The sequence below is a fragment of the Oryctolagus cuniculus genome, chromosome 13, assembly GCF_051225735.1.
Source record: "Oryctolagus cuniculus isolate XC-2025 breed Fujian yellow rabbit chromosome 13, ASM5122573v1, whole genome shotgun sequence".
NCBI classification, from domain to species: Eukaryota; Metazoa; Chordata; class Mammalia; order Lagomorpha; family Leporidae; genus Oryctolagus; species Oryctolagus cuniculus.
The window spans coordinates 91,765,990-91,791,598 of NC_142879.1; the positions used below are offsets into that span (position 1 = coordinate 91,765,990).

The window sequence follows — 25,609 nt, forward strand, 5'->3', positions numbered from 1 at the left end:
GGAGACTCCCTTAATCCTTTGGATCCACAAACCCCAAAATGCCCTAAAATCTGAAGCTTTTTTGTGTGCCAGCGGTTGCAGATTTTAAAGCATTTCCGATTTTGGATCTTCAGGTTGGGGCTGTCCAGCCAGTCACGTCTGTGCAAATATTCCCCAGATCTGCAGTCCTTCGGGTCCCAGGGGCTGTGGATAAGCGATGCTCAACCCGCACCTGCGAACTTTGCCCAAATCTGTGTGTTTGAAGGAGAGAGACAGACAGACCAGTAGGTAGGTAGATAGAGATAAGTGGGTGGCAAGGTGGATAGAGATTAGGCAGATAGGTAGATAGGTAAATAGGCAGGTAGATAGAAAGTAGGTGGAGACAGAAACACAATAGCTAAGTAGGTAGGTAGAGAAAGTAGGTGGAAAGGTAGATAAGGATTACATAGATAGAAAGGCAGACGGAAGTTAGACACATAGGTAGCTAAGTAGATAAGTATGTGAGATAGATAAATACATGGGTACAAGGACAGGTAGGTAGGAAGGTAGAGATAAGTCGGTAGAAAAAGATGATACTGATAGATGGATGGGTAGACGGATGGACGGATGGATGGACGGACAGACGGATGGATGGACAGGCAGGAGCACAGGCCTTTAGCTTCCTTACCCCGGCACCTGCCCCCTGGCCACCTTCCTGTGGTCCTCACCGGGTGGAACACGGCTGGGGTCACACAGTGTGCGTTAGACGAGACAGTCACAGTGTGGGGGAAATGGGTGTATTTCAGGGGCCACCTGGGGAGGGGGCAGCTCGGGCCCCCTTTTCCCACGTTCTCAGCTCCTTCGCTGCTCTCTCCTCACAGGCATGACCCACATTGCCGGCGGGAAGACCCTCGGCGCCCTGGAGCCCGCGGAGCCACTGGGGCCACCCAATCTCGCCGGCGCCTCGGCCATGCACCTGAGCCTGCTGGACATGCGTCACGGCATGGCAGAGCTCAGATGCCAGCTGCAGCAGATGCAACAGCTGCAGGTAGCATGCACGTCCCTCTCCCCCCTCACCGACCCCTCCTCCTGTCCTATGGCTTGGCCACCACGATTGACAAATAGGAAAAAAGCAGACGAATCTGTGCCCTGGCTCAGGTCCTAGGGAACCAGGGGCTGCGGTCTCTGTGACACCGTGCATTTGCACCGCGTCGGCCTAACACCTCACTGCCTGGACAACGCTGGCCTCGCCTGGTGTCACCCGGATGCAGGCTTCTGCGCTGCCCTTGGGGAGCTCTCGTGCAGCACTGCTAAAAGCAAGCGCACTCAGGAGCCTGGTGCCCTCCATCTCCCCCCAGACCTCCACGATGGAGAATTCTCCCATCACCTATCTAAGGCTGACAAAGGGATTTCCCTGGGCCAAGAAGGGTGGTGTGCCCGAGGGCCCTGCCCCAAGGCCCCAGCACCAGATGGGCCTGACCAGGCTGCCCAGTGTCCCCAGCTCCCAGGGCCGCTGCATCTCTGTGCTTGGATAGCCAGCGCACGTCCACTTCCGGTCTGTGGCATCCATGAAGTTCCCCACTGCTGGTATGAGCTCTACAGTCTTAGGGACACTTTGCAGGGTGGGCATTTGGCTTCACGGTTAAGGCACTACCTTGCACACTGGAGTGCCTGGGTTCTGCTCCAGCTCTGGCTCCTACATCCGGGTTCTTCCCAGTGCCTGGTGACGGCTGCAGGACTCAGGTCTCTGCCACCTATCTAAGAGACCCTGATTGAATTTCCAACTCCCAGCTGTGGCCCTGGCCATTGCAGGCATTTGGAGAGTGAACCAGCAGATGGGAGCTTGCTCTCTGTCTCTCGCATTTAAAAAGAAAAAAAAATTAAGACACTTTGCAATGAAATAAAGTGTCCAGGTCGGGCAGGGCTTGCATGCAGGGTGGCAGAGTCAGATAGCTTCCTCATCCAGCAGGTGGAAGAGAGAAGGGACAGTGGGCTGTGGTACGCTCTACCCAGCCAGCTGATAACCGGATGCCGTGAGACCAGCATTTGTAGGTGTTTTAGTGCTTCGAGGGAATCTGGGAATATGAGCTTTCTGTGAAATACCTCTTCCTTAAAATGTTGGAAAGTCACTGAAATCTCTGTTTCCAGTAGAGAGGGCCTTCCCCCAAACCCCTTTCTTCACCAGGACTTTGTGGAAATTAAGCCCCTTCACACACACTGTCCCTGCCTCTGGCGCCACCTGCTGGCCATGCTGGAATTGTGCTCTCACTGGACCCAGCAGAAAAATAAGGCATGGTGGTGCACCGGACCCACCTGCTCTCCAAACCGGGCCCTTTCTGGTTGGAGACAGGAGTAGAGTTGCTTTGGTGTGAACTGCACGTGTGCCATGGCTGTTTCATAGGTGTCAGAGGCTAAGCTGTGGCACAGCTGGGCATTCCCGCTGGCTGGGCGGGCTCTCCCACCAGTGGCCACTCCTGACAGAATCACAGCCTCCTCAAACAGGTCAAGGTCAAGGTTTAGGTCTGGGACGGCGTGGGAACCACACCAGCACCCTGCTTGTTCCAGCACTGTCCAGCTGTTCCTGCTTCCTGGGAATAAAGGGCAGACACGCAGGAAGAGGGGGCGGCACCTCGTTCGGTGCCCTGGCTGACTCTGGGGTCCACTCCCTGTCAGCTTCCCTCCCTGCCCACTGTCTGCCCCTCCTGCCACGATTCACAAGGGCCACTCAACCCCAGCTCTCCCCCAGCATGTAGGTTCCCACAAACCAGAGGGAAGCATGAGCCCACTGGCCGACATGTCCGACAGTGGGGCCGTCACCAGAGATACACGGAAGCCCCTGCCACGGTCTCACAAGAACAGAGATGGGCTGAGACGCTGAGATGTGCTGGGAACCGCGCTGTACAATGGCGAGACCGCGTGAAGCCTTGTGCTTGGCAGCCAAGCTCTGGAAATCGGATGATGGAACCGTCGGGAAGTCCTCTTGGAGCGTTCGTCTTTCAGACTGATGGGTGATTCTTGGGAGGGGACACCTGGTGCAGCCCCCCCGGGGGGGTGGATTTCAACAGGGCAGAGTCTGTTTGGGAAGGCAGAGGGTGGCCCGTGATCACCCTTCCCTGCACATCTGTCTACTAGGATTAATTTGTTTGAAAGGGTCTGACCTCGTCGGCGTGGACTGGAGCATAGGCAGGGGGAGCCTAGCAGGTTCTGGGAGTGCTCAGCCCCCCGAGGTCCCTCCCGCAGTTAGCACAGAGGGTGACACAGTGGCAGGAGAGCTGACAGGGGCTCTGCGCCATGTCCCCGTGCCCACAGGTGGCCTGTGGTTAGCTGGGGCGGTGTCTTTCCCATGATGCCGCAGGACCTGATGTTACTAGGATAATCAGGACAATCCTATATCCACAGAAGGGACTGTACTTTGGTCCCTCTGGGAGGCGCTGAGGGGTGAGAGAAGTTTCTAGAAGCAGAAACTTCTGGGAGAAAGATGAGACCTGACCCAAGTTGAGAGAATGGATGCATTCCGTTTCTCTAAATTCCCACTGTTGCTCACTCCATCTCTTGCTTCCTGATAAATTAAAAAAAAAACAATAGGTTATTTTTATTCTGGTCATAATGTGGCCTTTTGTAGATTCCTGAGAATTGCTGCCCCTTCCCATGAGAGGGAGGAGATAGAACAGGAGCCCCAGCACCCAAATCTCTTATGTTTGAAAGGATATCATTCAGAACACTTGTCTCCACCTCTCTGCTCATCAGATAGAACTGGTCCAGGGCCCCAGTGTCCCGCTGACATCCAAAGAGAGCCAAGGGAGCTCTCGGAGTGTCCCTGTGGGGAGCTTGCTGGGGCATGGTCCACGTGGAGCGGGCCAGGCAGGACGGGCAGTGGGATGAGCACAGGGATTGATGTTGGACTGCTATTTACTCCAAGCATTTGTCACATCCCCCGACAGCCAGAGGCTGTGGGAGATGCAGACAGCACCCGCAGAACATACAGCTGTGACCAGGCACCCTCCGTGCTGGTCTCTGAAGCCTGGAGGAACTTAGCCTGGAGGCCAGGGCTCAGTCTGGAGCCCAGCTGTCATCGTGGAACTTCTGGACTTGCCGCTCACAGACCATGCAGGGACCCTGCTGAGGAGCAAAGCCAGAGTCAGTGTGGTTATGGTTCTGGGAGTGCTCAGCCCCCCAAGGTCCCTCCTGCAGGTAGCACAGAGGGTGACACAGTGGCAGGAGAGCTGACAGGGGCTCTGTGCCATGTCCCCGTGCCCTGTGGGCAAGCCCCACAGTCTCAGGATTTGCCTAAGAAACCAGGATTGGGTATGTGAACTACAGGTCCATTTGGAGGTGGGTGGAATTAGGTTTAAGTAACTTTCTAGTTTCTTCATGAAGTTATTATGGGTAGCTTATGTGGTCCAATTAAGATTTTAATGGCCAGGAGCATTATTTCTGTCTAAGGATGCTTGTCAATAAACTGCTTCCAGGCAGGAGGGAGGAACTGCCTGGCCTTCCCGCCATTAGCAGCTAGGAAAGTGGAAGGTAGATAATTTCACAAAGCAATGGTGTTGACATTGGACAGCACACAGCGCGGGAGTGTGACCCTACAGAGAAGGGAAGCTTAGGATTCACCTGGCTTTCTGGATGGAGGCACCACACAGATACGACACAGACCCAGAGCTGGCGAGCAGGACACAGTTATCAGAGCTGCGAGGTCAATGTGTATAGAGAGCATGTGAGAAGGCGCTATGGACATCTGTGGGTCTGTGAGTGAGCAGTAAGCTATGCACGGGTGGTAGCGAGCTCACACAGCCTGGGAGATGACCACTCTCTGACAAGCAAGCGTGGAGAGGCGGAGTTGCGCCGCTGGGTTTCAGTCTTGGTGCTGAAGTAGCCCTGGAGGAAGGCTGCCCTTGATTCCAAAAACGAGTCTCTAAAGAGCAAAGTCCGTCCCCGATGCAGTGGCCTCCCAGGAGTCCAAGACCCAGAAAGGAAAACAGCAGGATTGCACGTCCCATGCCCAGCATCCAATCAGAAATTACTAGACATGGTGCCGAAATAGGGTCTTCAAGAGCTGGGAAACACAGAGTATGAATGGACCTCACAGAAGATTAATCACAGCCCGAACACGGAATCAGTCAAATTGAAAATGTGATGGAGGCTGTCCAGATGGAAGCATAGAAAGACAGAGGCGTGAAGACAGTGAACGGAACTACAGTGACCCATGGGGTAGTGGTAAGTGATCCAAGATAGAGGGAAAGACAGTTCAAGAGATAATATCTGGGCCAGTGTCGCAGCTCACTAGGCTAATCCTCCGCCTTGCGGCGCCAGCACACCAGGTTCTAGTCCTGGTCGGGGTGCCGGATTCTGTCCCGGTTGCCCCTCTTCCAGGCCAGCTCTCTGCTATGGCCCCGGAGTGCAGTGGAGGATGGCCCAAGTGCTTGGGCCCTGCACCCCATGGGAGACCAGGAAAAGCACTTGGCTCCTGCCTTCGGATCAGCGCGGTGCGCCGGCCGCAGTGCACTGGCCACGGCGGCCATTGGAGGGTGAACCAATGGCAAAGGAAGACCTTTCTCTCTATCTCTCTCTCTCACTGTCCACTGCCTGTCAAAAAAAAAAAAAAAAAAAGAGAGATAATATCTGAGATTTTTCCCAAATTTGGTGTAAGCTGTAAATCCACAAACCAAAAAAAGCTGAGAAAACCCCCAGAACGCCAACCACAAAGGAAGTGACAGAGCACACATCGCAGCCAAGTTGCTCGACACCAGGGATAAACAGGGACATCTTAAAAGTAGCTGGGGGAAGTGGGGGAGAGAGGGACACTGCAGACAGGGAAATGCAAAGAAGAAAGAGCTGGCCCATCAGAAACAAGACTCATAAGACAGAGGCATTGCCCAGCTCGAACCAGACAAAGATGTAACAAAAGAGAACCATAGGCCCATATCCCTCATGAAAACTGAAGGTTCTTTAACAAAATATCAGCATTGGACCCAGCCAGCTATAAAAGGGATGACTCGTTCCTCCAGGGTTTTATCTCAGGAGTATGAGGTGGTTTCAGTATGAAAAAGCTAAGTAACGAACTTGACCTCTTGAACAAGGTGTAGGATGAGAACCGTGTTGTTTCAGTAAAGGCAGGAAAAGCAGGGGTCAGAATTCAATGTTGATGATAGAAACAGCACGCTAAGAGTAGAAGAAAACTTTATCTTTTTTAAAGATCTTGTTTATTTATTTGAGAGGTATGTTTATGGATGGAGAGAAGGAGAGAGAGAGATAAAGAGAGAGGTCTTCCATCCACTGGTTCACCCCCCAAATGGCTGCAACAGCTGGAGCTGCATCGATCCAAAGCCAGGAACCAGGAGCTTCTTCCAGGTCTCCCATGCAGGTGCAGGGTCCCAAGGACTTGGGCCATCCTCCACTGCCCTCCCAGGCCATAGCAGAGAGCAGGATCAGAAGTGGAGCAGCTGGGACTTGAACCAGCGCCCATATGGGAACCGCTGGCCTGGAAGGAAACTTTCTTAACTTGACAACCTACAGATGCATAAAGTTGATTAGGAAACACTAGACACATTCCCAATATTTGTATGTCAGCATTTTGTCACACAAATTCCCGAGAGAAACTGCCACTGGCAGAAGGAGCTGTAAGGCAGCTGAGTGTTTGGAGGTTCACAGTACCAGATCACATGGCCCCACTGATTTGGCGTCTGATGGTGGAGGTGGGTGGTGGGAGCCGAGGAGGCTCACTCCGCAAGCCAGGAAGCAGAGAGAGGAAGCAGGCTCCCCACCAGCGTCTGTGCCGTCCCTCCACATAAAACCACCCTGACTAATCGGGGCTCCACCAGTGACCCCAGCAAATCTGATCACGTCCCAAAAGCCACACCTTTTCACACCATAATCAAAGTTCATACCCCAAAGCCATTAAGCATTTTAAAAGTTTTATTTAAGGCAGAGTTATGGAGACACAGGGAGAGACAGACAAAAACAGAGATCAATTTTCCATCTACTGGTTCACTCCCCAAATGGCCACAACAGTTAGGGCTGGGCCAGGCTGAAGCCAGGAGCCTGGAACTCCATCCAGGTCTCCCATGTGGATGGCAGGGGTCCAAGCACTTGAACCATCTTCTGCTGGTTTCCTAGGCACAGTAGCAGGGAGCTGGATAGGAAGCAGAGCAGCCAGGACTCAAACCCATGCTGTTATCACAGGCAGCATCTTAACCCACTGTGCCACAATGCCAGTCCCCAATCAATTAAACATTAGCATGAGATTTGGGGGCCCTTAAACACCCAAAGTACTAATCAACCACAGCACTGGCAAATCCTGGGCCAGACCTGGCATTTGATTCTCTGTGACACCATACAGAGGAGCCTACCAAGCACAGTAAAACCAAGGAATAACACAGAGGTAGACAGATGGGAATTGAAAAGTATAGTTGTTTATACTCGCTAATGACATCATTGTATGTCTGAAGTCAGGAGTTCGGAACCTGCAAAAGAAAATCAGTGAATTCGGCAGATCACCAGAATCAGGTTAATGTACACAAAGCTAAAATGTTTAGTAGGTGCATACACAACACCTCTCGGCACTAAAAAGAATGACTCACTGGAAGATGGGACACACGGCTGCGAGTTGAAAATAATGCCTGGAATGAAAGAAGCCAGACCCAAGGGAGTGCGTTCTCATGGGTGTGGTTCCATTTCTGTGACTTTCCGGAGCTGGAGAAGCTAATGCACAGTGACAGGAGTGGGTTAGTGGTTTCGGTGGGCTGGGGGTGGGGTGTTGAAGGCAGAGGGTCATGAAGGAGTTATCTGAGGTGGCAGAAAGCGTTGTTTCCTTGTTCAGTTGTGGCTTTGTTTGTCGAACCTCCCCCATGCATTTGCAATGCGTGCATTTCATCATTCTTAAATCGTACCTCCGTAGAGTTGATTAATTTTTTCTAACAATTGTAGTTGAGGGCTCACCTCCCAACTTGATGGTCTGAGATGCTGAGAACTGACTTACTGGAAGCCATAAGATCCCTATCCGGGCTTTGGGACTCTTTGCTCTCTGCTGGGGGGAACAGGGACAGAGCTGTGGCTTGAACACCAGACAGATCAGGTGGGGGGCGGAGGAGACTGCACAGAGGCGTATGCGCAATTCACTCGCCATCGCCTGCATGTGCTGTGAAAAATGCCCTCTTGGTGCCCTGGTGGGATCCCACCCAGCCCCTCTTTCTGGGAAGTCTGGTAATAAACTGGAATGCTCTCTCTCTCTCCCTGTTCCTCGTCTGACGGAGTGGGTCAAGTCGCACGCGGTTCTTTCCTGCACTGGAGTTCTCCCAGCACGGCCACTGCCTTCTCACAGGTGTCGCTTCGACCTTGATTTGCAGGACATACCCACGGGTACTTGAGAAAACCGATGGGATTCAAAGATGAATGGTGCAAGAGATTTTGAAATCCATGCCTCGCATTCTCAGGACATGCACGTGCCATGAACTCTTGAAGCTCTCTCGTGTTGGGGGGAGTACCTGCTGTGTGCCAGGAACTGTGATTGGAGCCACAAACAAAGCAGACAGGGTTCCTGTCTTAGTTAGAAGTGCACCTTGGGGCCAGGGTGGGGGCGGGGGAGGCAAGCAATTGGGTTGAGTTCGAATGACCAGGTCCCAGTCCTGCCTATGCCTTGTCATTGCCAGGCGATCCCCAAAAAAGTCGTTTGAACTCTGGGGGCTCCACGTTTCCTGTCTTTTGAGCTTGGATGTCAAGTTTGTTCAAATATCCCGGTAGTTAATTTCCATCTTGGTTGCCATTGTTCATATCTGCTACCAACGAGAGCATGGGTCACTGCAGATTTCAACGTCTTAGACAACAATTTCGGATTCGCCACGGTTGGCTGTGACTGTCAAACATCCCTGCTGTGTTCAGCCTACTCATTCAACAGATCCTTAGTGGGCTTCTGCTCACAGTCTCCCAGAGACTGCCGAGAGTAGAAATGGAACAGGAGCTGGGACCTGCAGCTCCAGAATGCCTGCGACAGACAAGAGAGTGCCTGGTCTGGAGAGGGTGCAGGGCACGTGCAGTGGGAGGTGCCCGACCGCAGACAGAGGCGCCACCCTGTCCAGCGCCTTGTGGGCAAAATGGCAGCAGCAGAGTGCCCAGAAGGAAGCTGGCCTTTGAGTGCTGCCCCCACCCCTACTGATTGTGTTCAGCAAGCCAGATAGTGCCTGGCTGGCTGTTTTGAAGACCCTAATAAAAGGACTTTAGCCAGCAGCATGCATGATGTGGTGCTTTCACAGATCACTGGGACTGGCACTGGCATGGTTCTTTCTATTCTGCCCCAGACTGAACCGCAGCCCCCCCCCACCGGCTTCAGGCTCCCCAGTAGCAACAGCTGCCATGTGCTCAGGGCTAGAACTCTACCAGACACCTCCATCAGCCCTCTCATTACTGTCTCGCGGGATCTGCACAACCAGCCTGTGAGCCGTGAGCTGTTAACTTCCACCTTTCAATGGACAGACACAGAGATTGACAGCTGGCTGCTGGTCACCAGGCTCTGAGGCAGTGAAACCAGAAAGGGAGCCCCTGGCAGTCTGTCAGAGGCCAGGCTTGTGTTGGGACCCAACGGGGCCCATGTAGAAAGGGTTGTGCTTTAGAGGAAAAGCAGGATGGGATGAGATTTCGAGCAGGTGTAACCAATCAGGCGTGCAGAGAGTGTGCAGAGAGTGGACTGGCCTGAGGCTGGGGACAGCCACAGCAGTGTAGACCTGTCTGTGTAATCAGGCGGCCACCAAACCGTGTCCGTTGAAGTTGCACAGGAACTGGAGGGATTGTGTAACAGGCAGACCATCATTACTGTCAATGGGGGAATCCTGGCGGCCACCTTGCTCTTCCCTGTACTCCTCTATAGTTGCAGACACAAGTGTGTTCCAGAAACTATATGGCTATCGTGGGCTTGGGGACAGAAGCAGCCCATGTTAGATCCTGGGAAATGGGTAAGCTGCCAAGAGCCCTGGGCACATCTAGAACACTCAACGCCACCATCGCTGAGTCGCGTGTTCCAAGGACCTGCGATTTCATGCTATCTGGTGCATGGAACCATGCACCCAAGCTGGAGGCAGCGTCTCCTTTAAGTGACACTCTAAAGAGGTTCCTGGCCAGATCAGCATTTGTTAAGGACATGTTCTGCACCATGCAGAATCCTTGAGGGCTACGCCAGACCAAAGTCGGGAGCCAGGAACTACATCTGAGTCTCCCACGTGGGCGGCACAGCCCGGGTACCTGTGCTGTCCCTTGCTGCCTTCCCAGGTGCAACAGCAGGGAGCTGGGTTGGAAGCAGAGGAGCCAGGGCTGGAGCTGGACTTGGAAACGGGATGCCAAGTAAGTGGACCTTTAGTCTGCTGCACCACAAGGCTGGCCCAGGGCCCCATCTTCTAATACCATTTGCATATTGCTGAGGATGATGGGATTTTGACATTTTTCGTGATTTGTTTTTCATTTTATTTGAAAGGCAGAGAGAGACAGAGATCGTCCATCTGCTAATTCACTCCTCAAAGGCCTGCGACATCCAGGTCTCCCACATGCACCCAAGCACTTGCGCTGTCACTCCTGCCTCCCAGGGAGTGGGTGGGAAGTGGAGCAGCCAGGACTCAAACCGGCACCCATTTGTGGTGCTATAGGCGCTATATATGCTATATAGTGCTATAGGCAGCAGCGTGGCCTGCTGAGCCATGGCACCAGCCCTGAGGACTCAGGTTCAGTGTGAGTTTTGGAGGGGACAAACACCCAGCCTGTTTCCAACAGAGATCAAGAAAGCCTAAGAGAGAAGTGCAAAGTCTCACTGTGAGCTAGGAGAAGTTTTGGGGACTGTGACCCAGAGCGTCCATGGCTGCAGAACTGGGGCCCTCGATTGCGCCCTCTCTATGCAAAGGTGGCAGACATAGGCACACGGGTCTGGTTGCTTGGTGGCTGCTGGAACTCAGATGTTGGGAGAAGCAGCAGTGCTCGGTGCAGCGTGGGTGCCCTTGCCTTTCTCGCTGAAACAAATACATTAAAAAGCAGCGGGGCTGTGACCTCCCAGCACCCGCCGAGGTCCATCTCTTTCGTCCCGCAGCTGCAGAACCAGGAGCTGCTACCCACAATGATAAAAAAGGCAGAGCTGGGGATCAGCAGCAAAGTCGCGGAGACCATGAGGCGCCTGGAGGACCCCGTGCAGCGACAGCGCACCCTGGTGGAACAGGAGAGACAAAAGTACCTCCGCGAAGAGGGAGGATTGGCCAGAAGCTAAGGTGAGCACCTGCGGCTCCAGGCCCCGGGCACCTTAGCCTGGAAGGAAAAGCGGTCTTGGCCAACAAAGAGGCCCTTCTGGTTAGTGTTCTCGCCTCTCTTTAGCGAGCACCGACTGTGTACAAGTCAGAGTGGTGCTGGGTTGTGAGTATCCAGGGACCTCAGGCCCCCCCTCCATGTAGGCCCAGGAGACTTCAGCCAACCTCAGGCCGACTGCAGCACCCGATCTTTCCCAGAATTCAGTGTCAGGTACAAATGCCCAGCACAGTGACCCATGGGAAGTCTGTGTCACATCCACACAACTCAGACTCCTAGCAAGAACAACCCAGCCCTGAAATTATCTCCCTATCATCCAGCTGTAGTTGAGATCACAGGAGAATCTAAATGCAACATGTTCCCCCGGTGCACCCGATCTTGTAAAGGTTCTCACTGAAGATCCCAAGTCCCACCATTGAAAGGAGCAGAGTTGTATGTCTTCTCCCCCATGAGGCTGCTGCATCTGTCATTTTAAAAATACTCATTTTATTTATTTGAAAGGCAGGGTTACAGAGAGAGAGAGAGGTCTTCCATCCACTGGTTCACTCTCCACATGGCTACAATGGCTGGGGCTGGGCCAGGCTGAAGCCTGGAGCCAGGAGCTTCTTCCAGGTCTCCCATGCAGGTGCAGGGGCCCAAGCACTTGGGCCATCTTCTGCTGCTTTCCCAGGTGCATTAGCAGGGAGCTGGACGGGAAGTGGAGCAGCTGGGACTTGAACCGGTGCTCATATGGGATGAATCCGCAGGTGGCAGCTTATCCGGCTGCCCACGTGTTTTATGTTAACGTTTAGTTGTGCACGGAAGATTGACCATGGAACTTTTCATTTTTAGATAATGAATATTCACATTTCTGGGTCCCTTGGTGTGAGTAATTCTCTTGTTTCTGGGAAAGCCGAAGTCTCCCACATTGGGGGTTGTAAAGTTGCAGCTTACAGACACTCTGTCCCATCTCCCGTCTCACATTCAAGCTACAGCCCAGGTCCGCCTGAGGCCAATCCACTGTGTTTGATGAGAACTAAAGCATCTCTCTTAACATTGTCAAGGGGGAAAAAAGATCAATGTATCATTGCCCCCCCCCCCAATTAAATTAGGCCACTGTTGATCCACATTTTCTGAAATCCCTCTCCACTCATGCACTTGGAGAGTTAATCACCCACTGTGAGCTGGTAAGGGCGCTACTTGTTTTTTGTCTGAAATGTTTTTTGGAACAGCCCTGTTTTTTTAAAACTGGGTTTTCCAAAAGAATCTGGAAAACGCATTGTTTTATAGACTCCCGTGGCAGGGTTCTGTGCACCTGTTGTAAGGTGTGTGTGGGTTCACCGATGGGACGGACGTGGAGGCGAGAGTGTGTTGTCAAGGAAAGCTGGAAACCTCAGGTCTGGAGCACCTGTACCTCCACAGCCATCTCCTTCTCTCCCTCCCTCCCTCGCCCCTTCCTTCTATGTCCACACGAGAAACCGGCTCCTGTTGGGCCGAGTCCCTGGGGAACCATTCACATGGCAGACAGACAGATTTTGAGCCTACAGCTGAAACTATGGAGAGAAGTGGGGTGAAGATCCTTTCTCCTTCATGGCTTCCTGATGGCAGGAGTAGATGGATCTCTAATGAAAGAGGTCTGAACAGATGTTCCGCTCCTTTGAGACAAAGGTCAAGTGCAGGCCCTACCTTACACAGGAGGCTACAAATGCAGCATCTGGCTGTTAACTGATCTCAGCCGCTATTCCAAAAGTTGTCTTGATAACAGGATCAGACACGGGATTCAGCAAGTATTTCAGCTCCGTGGTTTCTGTCCCAGCTTTCAAGTGAACGATTTGATCTGTGATGCTTCATCTAAAGTACGTCTCAAAAAGCCTGGGAGCTTTGTGCACAGTGCAGTCCACTTCCATGTCCCATGGTCCCTGCACGAGAGCTGTGGTGGAGTTTTCGGGGTCTCTGCTGTGTGCAGGTCCCGAAATCCACAAGGCACAGTGTGCAGATGATGTGGAAGTAGAATTTGAGGAAGTGGCTTGGGCGGACGATGGCTCTGTGCAGGAGCTTGGGCTGTGCACGCAGCCCTGATGGCACTCGGGTCTTCGCTGGTCTGTCCAGTTCACCCTGCAAAGCAGTGCTCTTTGGGCACAAAATGCAGAAGCACCTGGAGCTGCCAGGGGGTCCTGGGCCCTGGGCCTCCAGGATGCAGGGCTGTGGGAGGGGTCCTGGCAGAGCCTCGTCCCATCCAAAAGATGCAGCGGCAGCCTCCATAGCAGAATGAGAGACAGCACGGGCGCTCCATGCTGCTCCAGGAAGGCGGATGAATTTGCCCTATCCCTGTGGTCCTTGCTGGACGTGAGAACGGGGGCCCTGCCCGGACCCCTCCTGCAGCCACCATGCTCTCAGAGGCTCTGTCTCCTTGGCCACATGCCCCCTGGTCTTCCTGCTGCGGGCTGCAGGCTCAGAGTTCCTGCGGAGGCACCACTGTCTCTCTGCTACCACCTTTTCAACAGGGGTTTTCACTCCTTGGAGCTCCAGGCAAAGCTGCAGGGATTGGGGAGAGACACCAGCGGCCAGCGGGCTGTCTCCTGCCCCAGGGCGCAATGCAGGTGCTGGTGCTGGACGCAGCTCTGTTGGAGAGGAGAGAATCCGTCCTCACTGATGGCACAGTCAGGGGTGTGGGGGGGTGCTCAATCAGGGGCAGCCTGTTCCCCCACCCCCAGAGATAGCCAACAGTGCTTGGGGACTGGGGACAGCCCTGCTTATCACAGCTGGGTGACTGAGGGGCATTGCTCCTGGAGAGCAGAGATGCTGCAGAAAACCTGAGGGGGCACAAGACAGCCCCTCCCCCTACACACACGAAAGATGCCAAAGGCTGAAGTTAAAGACCTATGGACTAATCCCACAGCCACAACACCTCTCTCTCCCTCTTTCTCTCCCTCTACCTACCTCTCTCCCTCTCTCATCCTCTCCATCTCTCTCCCTTTCTCTCCCCTCCATCTCCCCCTCCTCCTCTACTGCCAGCCCTCTTCCCCTCCTCTTACCCTTACCCCTCCCCATCTCTGTCCCCTTCCCCCCCTCCCTTTCTCGCCCCGCTCCCCCCATCACAGTGTGTGCTGGCCCCTCCCTTAGCGGTCATCACTACCCCTGGCCGTGACCAGTGGGTGTTGTTGAGCCGGACACAGTGTCCCCTTGGCCAGCCCAGGGCCCACCTGGGGATGCTTCCTGGTGCCCGCGGGGGTTACGCGGTGGCTGTGGGAGGCGCAGGGCTGGGAGCCTGGGTGCTGAGCCCCACCTGTGGTCTGACTACCCTGCAGCGAGCTAGAGGAATTCATGGACGACCTGAAGAAGAGGCCCACAGCCACGGTCCATGCCGTGATGCTGAAAGACGTGGAGGACGTCCCACCTCCTGCGGCAGGTGGGAGAAGCCGTGGCTGCCCTGAAAGGTGGGAGAAGCCGTGGCTGCCCTGAAAGATGAGCGCCCTGCGGACTCTGGCCTGCAGCCAGCACTAGTGGGGGCGGGGAGGCGCGCTGCTGGGGACATCTGCCCTTGGAGAGGGGCTTCCGTGACAGGCCCTAGGCCCAGCTGACCTCGCCCCAGGCACGCCCCCCTCCCCGAGATCTCACTGCCCGCTCTGGCCCGCAGGGGAGTTCCCCACCCTGCAGAACAAGATGCGTGCGGTCCTGCGCATCGAGGTGGAGGCCGTGGGCTTCCTGAAGGAGGAGCCGCACAAGCTGGACTGGCTCCTGAAGCGGGTGCGGGGCCTCACAGACGTCCTGATGGTGCTGCGCAGGTGAGTGGCCGCCCTGCACCGGCTGCGCTGACACGGGGCGCTGGGGTAGGGTGGGGCCACTGGGGTGGGGCGGGGCCACCAGAGAAAAGAAAGGTGGGATTGGAGGAGCGAGGAGCAGGGCCAATAGGGAAGAGAAGGGCAGGATCGGAGGGGAGGGGCCCTGGGGCAGCTGAAGTGAGGCGGGGCTGCTGGAGAAGGGGGCGGGGCTGGAGGGCGGGGCTTCTGAGGTGGAGCGGAGGGGGGGAGACCCCAGTGAAAAGGGCGGGATAGGAGCAGCCGGGCTGACGGCTGGGCGGGGCCACCAGAGTGGGGCATGGCCAGGAAGACCTGGGTTGCTGTGTAGGACTCCCCGCCTCTGCCAAGTCCCACCCATCTCCTTGCTGTCACTCATCAGGACTCACTTCCGGTGTGCTGATCAGAAGCCTGGACTCCCTCCTACCTTGAATTTCTATTGCTCTATGAAGTAAGGGCCTAATTGAGCAACACAGGCTTACTGCACTGTGCCTTCCAGGGCTTAAACTTCAGTAGACATTTTTTTTTTTAATAAAGGAGGGATTTTTTGCAAGAACGTTTTGAGGCTGAACAGTGGGTTTGCCTCCTTTGCTTCAGGACAGGAGAAGAAATGGTGTTGAAACCAAGTCTTAATGCAATTACCAACTGAAGGTGTAGGAGGGAGAAGCAAGTCCCCCTTGAGGGGCCCAAGCCAGTTACCCCCATTGAGGGAGAACCCCCGCATCAGCCAGGGTCACCATGTGGCAAAGGACCCAAAGAAACCACAGACTCATCGGACACTTCCCTGGAAAAGAAGATTCCAGAAGTCCACACCCACTAGCACTGTGCTGGTCCACGCTCACTAACACTGTGCTGGTCCACGTGTGGGCAGGGTTTGTTTCCAGGAGCACTTTTGTGAGGGACCCTCTTGTTAAGCAAACACAGGCAGCCCACGGCCTGGCAGGTAACTCTGCCCCTGTGGAAGAATGTAGCTCTGTGTCTGCCTTCCCTCCAGTGTTGACTGCCACGTGATGTCTTGTCTCTGAAACCACCAGTGGGGAGAGTGAGGCAGGACACCAGTTAAATAACTGAAAATAAACAGAAATGGGAAGGGCATTTCGGCTGCCATCAGGACCCAGGGGATGAGGCGGGAATACGCACATCCCGAGGTCGTGCACGTGTCCTGTTCCACACCGTGGTGGGGAAGGGGAGGCAAGCACCAGGCACAGTTCAGAGCAGACTCTGGGGGTTGCCAAGCGACAGCCGTGTGTCCCTATATGTTGAACTTGAGACATGGAAACCACATCCCAACAGAGGTGCCCACTAGGGTACTGCAGACTTCGGCTGAAGTTCAGAAGACTAGCTAGAGGGGGTCCCTGCCTTAACTCAGAGGGAGGGGCTGGGAGCAGGGCGGGGCTTGGAGATTCAATGCACTGAACATGCAAAGTAAGGAGCAAGAAATAAAGTTGAGGAGCAGAGGAGAGACTTGTGATATCTTTTATCAAACCAAGAAAGGAAGAAAGAGCATTTTTTAAGCTTTATTTTTGCTTATTTGAATGGCAGAATTAGAGAGAGGGGGAGAAAGAAACAGAGATCTTCCATCTGCAGGTTCACTCCCCAAGTGGCTGCAGTGGCTGAACCCAGCAGACAGGAACTCTATCCAGGTCTCCCACGAAGGTGTCAAGGGCCAAGCACTTGGGCCATCTTCTGCTGCTTTCCCAGGTGCATTAGCAGGGAGCTGGATCAGAAGTGGAGCAGCCAGGACTTAAACCAGCGCCCATATGATATGACAGCAGGGCAGACAGCAACTTGACCCACCACACCACAATGCCGGCCTAGGAAAGAGCATTTTAATAGGAAGGGGGTGGGGCTGGAGTGCGGCATAGCTGGTTAAGCCACCACTTGCAACACCAGCATCCCGTATCAGCACCAGAGTCCCAGCTGCTCTACTTCAGATAGAAGACAGTGGAAGATGGCCTAAACCCTGGGGCCCCTGCACCCACATGGGAGACCCAAGTGGAATTCTGGGATCCTGGCTTGTGCCTGGAGGCCATTTGAGGAGTGATCCAGCAGATGAACGATCTCTATCTCTCCCTCCACCTCTTTTGTCACTCTGCCTTTCAAATAAATAGATAATAAATCTTTTTTAAAGAACGGTGGGATTCCCAGGTGTGATGGTGAGACCAAGTAGAACTGGTCTCACACACAGGACTCTCTGGCCCCCAGGCCTCGTCATTCCCATGGGTAGGGATGGACACACAGCCTCACGTGACTCTGAAACATGGCAGCGTGAGGACTGAACATAAGGCCATGGTCACCACTGACCCTGTGGGAAGATGAGGCAGCCAGAGAGCCCCAGCAGAAGGAACTGGAACACAGCAGGAGGCCGTGGGTGAGGACTGTTTCCCGGGGCCATGGGGGCTGGGTTCAGGTGGAAGCCACAGGCAGAGAGAGAGAGTGTGTTGTTGGGTCAGGTTGTCCGCACCATGGCACCGGCACCAGCACCTGCACAGTGAAGGGATGGCGGCAGGCACCACAGCGCACCAGGCAGGGCAAGCAGCTGTAGGGGTAACCGCTGGACCCATGAGGGGGTCCGGAATTTAAAATGAAAACCCACACCCCGGAACTAACACTCTGCTTTAACAGCATTTCCGGCCGGCTCCTCTAGGTGGTGACACCGGAAGTGACTGGTCTTGGCTAACGCTGCCTCGCACCTGTGCGTGTTCTCTCCTAGGCACCTGACCAACAGGCTCCTGAAGGGCGCTGGTGCTGCCCAGGCCGCGCACTACATGGCGGTGGAGAAGGCCATGGCCGCGGAGGTCCTGGGGGGGCCGGAGGACTGCGGCCCAGCCCGCGGTGACACGAAGCCGGACGTGGTGCCCCTGACCGGGCAGCAGGCGCAGAGCCCGCCGGCCCGCTTGCGGAGGACGCCAGGACCAGAGCCGCGGCCGTGGAGGTAGCGCAGGCCCCTGCCCTCCCGGGCAGGGTGTTGGGTCTCCAGAGGCCTTGGGTCTCTGGGCGGGGAGAGAGGCCCAGCCTACAGGCCTGGGAGAGCCCCTGCAGGTGTAACCACTCCTCCCCCAGCCCCGCCAAGACAGCAAAAGCACCAGGTGTATCCCCGGGCCGGCGGTGGACCCAGTGCCCAAGATGCTGCTAGCCAGACCACCTCCGATAGCAGAGCACCTGGGGTCCAGGCCCAGTGAACTCCCAGTCCCAGCCGGGGTGGTCTTCCACTGCTCTCCCAGGCCATAGCAGAGAGCTGGACCGGAAGTGGAGCAGCCAGGACTCGAACCCACACCCCTATGGGATAACCGGCACTGTGGGCGGAGAGGTAGCCCACTAGGCCACTGCGCCACAGTGCAGATATGTTTTTAAGAGTAGGCAGGTGTTTAGGAATGTGGTCCTCCAATGTTCCCTGTTGCAGAACTCTCCAGAATCTAGATGCCCCCACTCCCACCCCCACCCCCACCCCCACCCCTGTTTTAAAGTGAGAACCCGGGGTCCCGGGGGTCTTAACTGGTGGCAATTCTTCCACTTAAGTGCAACTGAGCCTTGGGATGTTTTCGGTTCTTAGCAGGTGTTGCTCCCAGCCCCACGATGGGAGAAAACAGAGTTGGTAGTGGGAGACGTCCCCTAGGCGCCCGTGACCCGGGTGCTGGTGGGCGTGTGTGTCGCATCCCCTAATCTGAGTGCTCTGGGAGTGTCTCTGGGCCAGACGGCACCTGTCCCAGCACAGGTGGCAGCAGAAGGGAGAGGGGCCTGGGCCCAGGCTGTCCTCCGTCCACGCCCACCCCCCACCCCCCACCCCAACAGGAATCCCCAACACGGCCACGCGCTTTCCCTCTGGGTTCTTGTTTTTGTTTGCTTTTTTTCCCTAACCTTTCTTTACTTGCTGGTTCCCTTCAGAAAGCTGAAAAGAAATGAGAAAAGGCCGAACCTGGACCGCTACAACGGCAAAGAGTTTGAGAAGCTACTGGAAGAAGCTCAGGCCAACATCATGAAGTCCATTCCAAACCTGGAGATGCCGCCCGCGCTGGGCCCGGCACCCAGGGAGAGGGCACAGTGGACAAGCTGGAGCTCTCAGGTGAGCTCCGGGTCCCAGTGGACGTCCAGGGCGCTGTGTGGTGCCACCTCTGGGATAGGGTCTGGTCACTGGGCCTGTGTCTCACTGCTCAAGAATCTTGGGCAGGAGGTGAGGGGTCCAGCACTGTGGCGTCGTGGGTAAAGCTGCTGCCTGCAGTGCCGGCATCCCATATGAGCACCAGTTGGTGTCCTGGCTGCTCCTCTTCCGATCCAGCTCTCTGCTATGGCCCAGGAAGGCAGTGGAAGATGGCCCAAGTCCATGGGCCTCTACACCCACGTGGGAGACCTAGAAGAAGCTTCTGGCTCCTGACTTCGGATCCGCGCAGCTCTGGCCTTTGTGGCCATCTGGGGAGTGAACCAGCAGATGGAGGACCTCTCGGTCTTTCTGTACCTCTCTCTGTAACTCTTTCAAATAAGTAAAATAAACTTCTAAAGAAAAAAAAAAGTGGAGCAGCCGGGACACCAACCGGTGTTCTTATATGATGCTGGCATTGCAAGCACAGCTTAACCCACAGAGCCACAACACAGGCCCCAAGGGTACTACTGTTCTACCCATTTGACAAGTGAGGAAACTGAGGTAGAGGTGGATACTCACGCAGGGTCTCTCTGGGTCTGGGTCTATACCCGCAGTCATCCCTCCATACAGGGAATTCTTCCATTGGATGGCACTGTTACAGCCCACACTGACCCGTGGATGGTATCTCGCAGAGAGTTGATGTTTGCAGTGTCACCCTGTTTTCCAGGAGACTCTCCAAATTCAGAGCAGGGGGGAAAGTCACCACCCCCTCCTCCCCCGCCCCCTCGGCGAAGCTACCTGCCGGGAACCGGGCTCACCACCACGAGGTCGGGGGACGTGGTCTACACCAGCAGGAAGGAGACAGTCACGGCCAAGGTCTGGCATGCTGGTTTCAGGTCCAGAGGTCACTCTCAGAGCAGGCACTCCTCACTCAAAAGTAGAAGTCGTGAGGCAGAGAAGAGAGGCGGACACTGGGCTGGATGGGGGAGGTGCGTGGAGGGGGACCTGGGTGGATCCAGGCAGGTGCCATGGAGGGGAGCAGTCACTAGATGCAGCAGCCCAGGGGGATCCTGACTTGGCTGAGGCAGGTCATGGGCTTCTTCCCAGGAAGGCATTGGCCCAGCATGTGTGGGGTAGGTGGGGATGCCAGCGATCACTGAGGCGGGCCCACACAGGCGTGGGAGGCTGTTCAGGAAGAAGTTCAGGGAGCTGGATGTGGAAGAGTTGCTGTTTCTCCAGCATTGTCAGTGCACACAGCTGGTGCACACGAAGTGCAAATGCAGCGCCGAGCAGACAGCAGACCTCTGCTAGACGGGGACGCACAGTCAGTGGTGTAGGCTGTGGGCACTGCACATCCCCCGCTCGCTGGCTCCTGGCTGGCGTAACGCCAGCATCTGTACTTTGACTCTCCATAGGCGAGCAGCGAGGACGCCAGACCAAGACCACAGACCAGAGCAACCAAGTGTTCCACAGAGGAGCCCACCTCATCCTGGACCCCGGCCTCATTAGCAGTCACTGCGTCTCCCAAGGACGAGGAGGAGGAAGAGGAAGGAGGCAAAATAATGGCAGAGCTGTAGGTATGTGGATGACGTGCAGGGCATCTGGGACTCCCTGCCCAGTGTTCACAGACGTGCTGGCCGCAGAGAGCAGGTGCATCTCCTGCTGCGGCTCCCCCCGCTCAAGATGGAGCTGAGCTAGGTGCCCGCAGCACCTGTGCCGCCTGTGAGAGCGGGCAGCCCACTGACCAGCTCTGAGACTCCTACAGAGAAGCGGTTGCACACTTTCCTGGCGTCAGCTGGGAGCATTCGCTGTCCTTCCCCTCCGTCTCAAGAGTGTCTGCTTCATGCCAGAGGTTGCCAAGGCGGGACTCTGCGGGTGTGCAGCCTCGCTGAGCTCTGGTGGAAGCTGGCTTCCAACGGGCTCCTCTCTTTGGCATTCACAGGAGGAGAATGCCTCTTTGGCATTCACACGTGGGATGCCAAGGGTGTGGGCGAGGGGCGTCCGCCTCTGGGACTCAGCTCGGGGAGGAAGACACCATGACCGCCGACTTGCCCCAAGTTTCCAATCCAGGTGAACCTGAGCCTAATGCAACCTCAACAGAGGAGGGTGGGGGCGGGGGCGTAGATGCTGCGCCTCCCCGGGCGAGGGGGAAAGAGCTGCGCCCTCCGGAGCCTGCCCTTACCAACCAACCTTTCCCCAAGCCGCCAGGCCATCAGCGGCGGCCGACTGGCCGCTCCGTGGTCCCCGGCTCCCGGGAGCCCGGGTCCCGCGTGCATCCCGGAGCCAGAGCCCTCTGCACAACAAAGCACTGAGGGGTGCCCTCATTTTCCTGTCTCCTCTCTCACCGAAGGAGCCTCCCTCCCTCAGCTGGGCCTTCGCCACGCCGGCCCGCGTGTCCGCACTTCCTGGGACACCTCGGCATTACCTGCCCCGCAACCGCGGGCACGCTCGCCACCAGCCAGGATCAAAGGGACAGAGGCAGTGGCAAAGCTGCGTGACCTCCCGGCTCAGCCAGCATGCAGGTGGAGCGGACGCTGTGAGAGCGGAGTCTCCCACAGGCACTCCTTTCACAACTCTCCCAGCCAGCCTAGGAAAGCGCCCCTAGAGCCCGCCCAGGGGTATGAGCCAGGTCGAGGGCCCCACAGGCAGCGGGTGAGCCGCGGGACCCGCCCCTCCCACGTTCCCTCCCCCTCCCGCCAGAGTCCACCCAGTCTCTCCAGCGAAAGAAGCCTCGGGGACATCCCGCCACCCCCGCGTGTGCACACACGCACAGGCGCCCACTTGCACCCAGGCGGCCGCGCCGGGGCCTGGGGCTGCCGGGCGGGGCCCACGCGTTAGAACGCCGAGGTCTGCGCTCCCGAGAGGACAGACTTGCAAAGCCAGGCGTGCACATGGGGCTGCCAGCAGGAAGCCTGCGTGAATGTGTGTTTCATGGTGGGCAACGCTGGAGCCCACGCCCGCACCTCTGAGAGCTGGAGCCGCAGCTCTGGTTTGGGGGGTGGGAGGGCGGTGGCGGAAACACTTTTCCAGCATGGAGCCTCCTGAGGCGCTGCACGTTAAGCCCGTTAAGTGCGGATTCCGCGGATGTCCGAGGAGCCGTCAAGTTCCGTTTGGAGGAACCGGTGTCTTGCGCGTGGGCGCTGCCACGCGACCTCCCGTTGGCGGCGGTCTCCCCTCGGCGGGCTGTCGCCTCCTCGCCAGACCAGGAAAGGCGCTGCTGCCTCCCCCGAACTGGTCCCCGTGACCGACCCCGTCTCAGTTCCTAAGGGAGGACAAACAGCACCCCACCTCTGCGCCGGCCCCCGCGAGCCCTCAGAGCTCCCCCGGGACCCCCTACCCGGCAGCCCACCCACCGGCGCGCCCAGCTCCTTACCTGAGGGTCCGGGTCACGCCGGGCCTCCTGAGAGGGTTGCGGTGTCAGCAGGACCTCCGCATGTGTCAGCGTCTGTCCCTGGGGAGCAGGTAACCGGACTCCGGCAGTGCTGGGCTGCTGCGAGGGGGTGGGCACAGCGGCAGAGGGCTGAGGGACTGCGAATTAAAGCCTTCCGGAGGGAGCTGAGGTGGCCAAGCCCAGGCAGCGCTCTGAGTGGGGGCGAGTGGGGCGGAGGTGGTTGTTGTGGTTAGGGGGCGGTTAAGTGAAGATTTCTGGCTCTCGGGGAGGCTGGGATGGGGAATCCTGAGCTAGTGGGGCAAGAGGGCAAGAGTAGGATGTGTCCTTGGGAGCCGCCTGGAGCTGGGCTTTCGACAGGGTGAGGCAGGGGCAGCAGGGGTCAGGGATGTGGACTGAAGGGAAAAACACAAAACGGCCCGGCCCAGATTCCAGGGCCCACGGGGGTGGTAAATACCCACACTTTCCAAGAAACAGAAAAAAAAATCAGACCAATAAAATAATAGTAACTCAATAATAACTCTTCTCTCTCTCTCTCTCTCTCAAAAAAAAAAAAAAAAAAAGAGGAAAAAAGTTTGGCAGGATGCCTCACAGGAAAAAAAAATACTAATCTGCCCAAGCACTTTTCACTTTGAGCAGGAGCTACATTTGTCCGGTTTTCCTTCGCTTCCTTTTGGCCTCACAAAGCCCTACCTTTTCCTTTTGGACAGAAGATAGGGCTTGGAGATCATCAGGCATCTTTGTGGTCAGTGATCCACTTTGAGGGACGGAGGGATTCATGGTTAGTCAGGGCTTGGGAGCCTCCAAAGGACCCACATGGGGTGCAAATAACAGAACTGCAAAATAACAGGCACACAAAGGGGGTGCTTAGCCTAAAGGCACTATTGGAATCCTGAAATTTGAAACCTTGTGAGAATGTATACTTTACCTTCTGAGAAAACCTGAACGTGATTATTTCAGGTGAAAATGAGATTTTGGTGGAGGGAGGAAAAAAAAGATCTTCAAGATTTTCTACAGTGGAGGAAAACATAACTTAAAATAACTCTGTTTTTTTGGAAAGAGTTCAGTGGTGTTCAAAATCTGTATCTGTAGAAGACTTGAAACCCTTTTAGATTTTCTAAGAAGCAAAGCTAATTAAATAAGTAGATATTCCAGGGCTTTGTAGAAAAATTGTAGCAAAATTCTGCTTGAATTGCAAATATTATCTCTAAATCTTGAATGAAACCATGTTACTAGTTGCACAGATCAAATTTTTCATTTTATGAAATTGATTCTAAATTACAGTATGAGGTAAGGTTAAAGAAATAAAAATGGGTGTTTTTCCATGATAAACACTTTGTAAGTCATTATAATAATTTTTTCTTAAATAAATAATAAAAGTGAGTCGTTGTATGCTTTAAAACTTGAGAATTCATTTTGTTTAAGATCACATCTTTGAAATAAAATCCTATTACTGAACAAAGTTTTTATTAAGTTATTTGCAATCTCATACATGTCATACACTTAAGAATGCAAATTGTTACATTTTATATTCATATAAATTATTGGAGCACTACAAATCATTGGTTGTACTTTAATCTAGAGACACAGATGGGGATCCTCCATTTTTCATAACTGCTCATATCCATGCTTTTTCAAACAAGATTTACTTGCTAGTAAGTAACATGTCTATGCAATCCAGAAATAGGCACCAATGAATAGCCATAGGAAACAGCACACAGTGGCAAGAATTTATTTGAGTAAATAGTTTAAAACATACTAAGGTGTAAATATCTTTAAAATTAAAACAAGTGTCTTTTGTACATTGGATTGTGTTTTTATTTACTAAGTTTGACAACAACCATTACTGGATTAGAAATTTCATGATTTAGGTTACTAGATTATTTGAGTAAAAAGCAAATATGGAAATTTTATTGAATTAAGTGAATGTCCAGTGTGAACTCTCCACTTCTTGTTCTGATGTTTCTTACCTTTTATGTTAATTTACCATTGTTCACTCTCCCTGTTACCCTAAGATCCCTACTGGTTAGAGATTTAGAACCAAGAAAATTTTACAATGATGTATATAAAATTAGTAAATTCCATCTTGTCTTAGTTTATGGACAGCTTCCTCTGTGGGTAACAGGTTGTCATAAAAAATTTGTGCACAGTTTAGAAACTGTGAACCAAATTCCAACTCTTATTTAGGAGTTTTCTATGAATAAGCACATAGCATTCAAGAGAAATGATGTTAACCAGTATTTTCATACCACATATGAGATATACTGTAGTTAAATCATCTTACAGGTTTTCAAGAATTAGAATTTAAGGATTCCAAAAACGGCATTGTAGCTGACACTAATGTATTTCATGAATAAACATTTTCATAGCATATAGCTGTAAAACTTTGTTGTCACCTAAATTAAAGTAAAATCTAAAACTCTGATCTACAATGTTTAATCTTGTAACTTATTATGCAATAGTAATTATATAGTACTTGTCTAATTCTAAATTTTCTCTGGTTTATTCTACTTGAATTTATAAAATCTCTTTTTAAGAAACTTGGAAATGAGGTTTTGCTGTAATCTGCTACACAATTGTTTTAATTGGTGGTCCATGTAAATGTATGCTTTTGTCTATAAAATTCTCCTGTTTATTATTTCGATAAAAACATTTCTGGTTTATTAACTTTGAAACAAGTTACCCTACTTTTTAGCCTGATTTGCTTGTGTGTGCAAATGTTATCTTGTTGAGTAATTGCCATGAAAAACTGTTACTTGAACAGAAAGAGTGTAATATAGGGCAGTGCATGTTAATGCATTCTCCCACCCTCCTCAGGCAGTTCCAAGATAGTTCCTTGGGTATTTTCCTTTCCTAAAACACAATATTGAATGCTAAATATCCTAAGGGAAAAAAAAAATCAACATTTTAAATCAACTTTTTCAATTGCAAAATTCTAAACTTGCAATGATTTTTAAAATTCGGTCTTCTACATAAATTATTTCCTGTCAATTTGAAAATTACCTGATATGTACTGTGAGGGAAAAAAATATACCAGGTAGTAGCTTATACAATTTAAGGAGAGAAAAACAGACATTATTATCTTCTGCAACAATCTGTTTCCATGGGTTCTACTAGTCTATAATTATCCCTGTGCAA

At 53.7% G+C, this 25,609-nt stretch overlaps 1 pseudogene across 1 annotated transcript; it reads left to right on the top strand.

Annotated features, from left to right (window-relative positions):
* Positions 1–841: 841 nt before the first annotated feature.
* Positions 842–23,849, top strand: LOC138845030 (sickle tail protein homolog; annotated as a pseudogene). Its single transcript, XR_016218795.1, has 10 exons — positions 842–1,006; positions 11,021–11,189; positions 13,137–13,143; positions 14,517–14,645; positions 14,846–14,993; positions 17,719–17,943; positions 18,069–18,096; positions 18,891–19,068; positions 19,811–19,959; positions 20,499–23,849. The product of XR_016218795.1 is annotated as a sickle tail protein homolog (transcript).
* Positions 23,850–25,609: the final 1,760 nt, after the last annotated feature.